This window comes from Pteropus alecto, unplaced genomic scaffold (genome assembly GCF_000325575.1).
Source record: "Pteropus alecto unplaced genomic scaffold, ASM32557v1 scaffold312, whole genome shotgun sequence".
Classification (NCBI taxonomy): domain Eukaryota; kingdom Metazoa; phylum Chordata; class Mammalia; order Chiroptera; family Pteropodidae; genus Pteropus; species Pteropus alecto.
Window position 1 is genome coordinate 3892966 of NW_006433948.1, and position 3608 is coordinate 3896573.

A 3608-nucleotide genomic window follows, 5' to 3' on the forward strand; every position below is an offset into this window, starting at 1 on the left:
CCCCACCCCCCCACCCCCCGCCTTGGGTGATGCTGAGGCAAGCCGATGTTCCGGGACCGCCGCGCTACTGAAATGAACCTGGAGGTTGTTTGTTAAGTTGGTATACAAATGCTATTTGTGTGTCTTTGACAATATCCACAGTACGATGAGAAGAAAAGGAAAGGAAAAAGAAAAGAGGCACATCAGCTGTTCAGTGGTCAAGTTTTAATAAAGTTTAAGGACGGGTGGTCCTAATGTTATACGAACACTTCCAGAGGATAGAAAAGAGGGACGATTTCCCAATTCAGTCTGTGAGAGTAGGAAGCCTTGACCCCGAACCAGCAAAGGTAGTACGAGAAAGAGAAACATCGAGTCAGTCTCGCTCGTGAAGAGCAGATGAAAAATCCTAAGCAAAACTTTAGCGAACTGAACCTACCAGCATCGATGCACCAAAATTCAGTCACATTTATGGTAGGAGAGCAAAGCTGGTCTAAGGTCAGAAAAACTATGGGCGGAAGGCGGCCTGAGAGAGGTTTGTGTGTTGCTAAAGTATTCTTTGGCTTGCTGTAGATGCTAACTGAATGTGTACGTTGAGTTTTTGAAAAACATCAAGATACTTGGTTGCAGTTTTTGCTCTCTTCTGCTTGGAAGCGAAGTTGCACTTTCTTTTTTATGTTTATTTATTTTTTTTATTTTTCATGGTGACATTGGTTAACGAAATCCAGTAAGTTTCAGCTGTGCATTTTAACCGTGAGGCGTATACATATTTGCATTGTGTGTTCACCTCCCATAGTTAGATTGCTTTCTGTCACCACGTATTTGACCCCTTTTAGGCCATCTGCCCCCTTGCACTAAAGGTTTTGAGGGGGAAAAATATCTGTAGATCACACTCACTGTATTAACAGGTTAAGTGAATGGAGTATTGATCATTTCAATAGAGGCAAAAGCATTAAAATTCAATATCTACTCATGCTTTTCAAGACAAATGTATTAAACTTGGCATAGAAGGGCAGTTCCTTAATCTGATAAAGGGAAAGTGAGAAAGGAAAAAGAGGTGGAAGGGAGGGAGGGAGGGAGGGAGGCAGGGGAAGAAGGGAAGAAAGAAAGAAGACAATGAGATACAGCAATCTCATTTTGATATGGAAATCTGGGCAGCTGTCCATCTGATGTTAGGAATTACTGAAAGGTGCCCAATGTTTCCGTTTCTGTCCGGCCTTGTACTGGGCGTCCTAGTTAGCACAGTCAGAAACCCGTGAGTTGATTATCGTGCTTCGGTGACTCACACATTCGTAGGAAACTGCAGAAAACCTCTAGGCAAATCATTAGATATCACCGAGTTTCGTATGGTGGCTGACTTTAAGATGAATTTACTTCTTAAAGAGTCAAATGGGTTTCTATAAATTAGATGCCAAGAGGAAAAAAAATGTCGTTTTGAACAGATACCATGTACAAAGGCAGCAACAGTGTAGAGCATCTGAGGATAAGTTCAGTAAAAGATGTGCAAGATCTGCATGTTGCAAAAATAAAGCTAAATACTAAACTGTAAGATGAAAGTGGTGAGAAGAGCCACATTAATGGAGAGACATCCCACAGTGGTGACCGGGAAGGCTGGCTATCATAAAGATAGTCAATTGTCCCCCGCAGTGGTCATAGGTTCGCTGAAAGTGCAATCCAAGTGTGTTGCCAATGAGTCTTGGGCAGAAAATGACATGGTTACAGCTGACGTTTATACGGATGGGCAAAAGGTGCAGAGCGGCGGAGATAGGCCTGGGGATGATGGCTGAGATGTGGGGGGTTGCTCTAGCAGAGATCAAGATGTGTTCTGGAGAGATGAGACAATGTAGTATTGGCAGGGGCGTAGACAAATTTATGTAACAGAGTGGGGAGCTCAGGAGCAGAGACACACAAATATGGGCCAGAATGAGGGCAGACACTGCCAGATGTTCCCTGGGGGTGCAGAACCGCCTCCGATTGAGAACCCCCGACGTGGGAATATGGATTGATCTGATCCTAAACAGTTAGGCTGAGTGCTGTAAAAGTAAGTAAGTGAGAGAACACCAAGGACATGAGTTCGAAATCCATGCGCATACAATGTTGCATATTCCGACCGAGGAGAGTCCGGGAGACAAGGCTTGGGAGCACAAAGGTCCCCTTGACTTCACGCGTTGCTGGCGGGCCAGGGAAAGCGAGCCTGAGGTGAATTGGGAGGGGGGCGAGGGAGGCGGGACTTTGGTGGGTGAGCTTCGGCGGAACTCGGATCTCATTGGTCGCCGAGCACAGCGGCGAGAGGCGGAAGGCAGCGCTGGAAGCTCATTGGCCTTTGTGGGAAGGGCGGGAAAGGGAGCAGGAGCCGGCTCCGCCCTCAGACCTCCTGTGCCAGTCCATTTGGTTTCGCGACCTGCTGCGGGCTGAGGTAACCAGAGGCTGGCATCAGGTATACAACCCTCATCCTCCGTGCCTCTCCCGTCCTCCCTCTACCCTGCTCTGGATCCCCATCCCCCTCCTGCTGTTTTCCGTCTCAGCGGGGTACGTCCACAGGCTCCCGATGCCCTTGTACTTCGCTCCGCACCCCCACCCTTCCTCAGCGGGACCCCTGTGGGAGGACCGCTGGCCCCCAAGCCCCTGAGCCCTGGCCCCTGCCTTTGATTCTGAGGTGCGGCCGGCAGCGAATGATCGGGCTGCCCGAGAGGACGTGGGGCGTTCCGGGGTGCGGTAGGCGGTGGGGGAGGGGAGGCGCGCTCCAGCATAATTGTTGAAGGTGGAGGGGAGCACGGAAGATTGTCGGAAGGCTGTGGCGCGAATGCAAGGGTCTGCATGAAAGCAGACGGGGCGCGTCGGTGCAAGACACCAGTTAGTGCCGCGAAACTTGGCGGCTGACGAGATCCGGCTCCGGCATTTGCGACGCGGCTCCGCGAAAATCTATCCAATGAATAATCGAGAGGGCGAATGAAAATAATTGTGGAAAGAGGTGCTTGGGATGCAGGAAAATAATGCGATTTCGTGCGGTGCATCGGTTTAAAAGCCGTGTCGGTTCAAAAGGGCAGCAAGGAAATAATTACGACTATGGCGCGCTGCAACAAAAACGTAACAATGGAGTGTGACGGAAAAATTGAATTTAGGACATACATTGCTAGACCGGCGATAGAATTGAGTGCTGCAGTATAGATTCACGAGTGGGGAGTGAACGAGTACAGAAGATTAGGAACACGGTTGTGGAAGCGGGTGCCGGGAATAATAGCCGGGAATAGCAGGGCACAGGGCCGTACGTGAAAAGGACAAGTAGTAGTTGTTGAAGGGGCCACAAGACTGCATGTGTGTGCCTGAAGTCGGGGTCTCTGTGGAGTGCAGGTAAGCCAGGAAAATAAGAGTTAGGTTGAAACTATGCAGGACCCAAGCCAAGGATTCCTTGGAGCCAGGCTATGCATGAGTGGGGCTTCCTGGGAAGGAGGCTGCATCAGCAAGAAGAGAAGGGGCAATGTGATGTAGCACTGAGCTGATGGAGGAGAATGCAGCCCCCTCAGAAGGGCTTGACCAAGGTCAGAGGAAGTATGTTTGCGGGCGGGGGATGATGTGGCCATCCTGACCTCCGTTCCCGGCCCTAGAACTATGGATGCCAGTGAAAAGTCTGC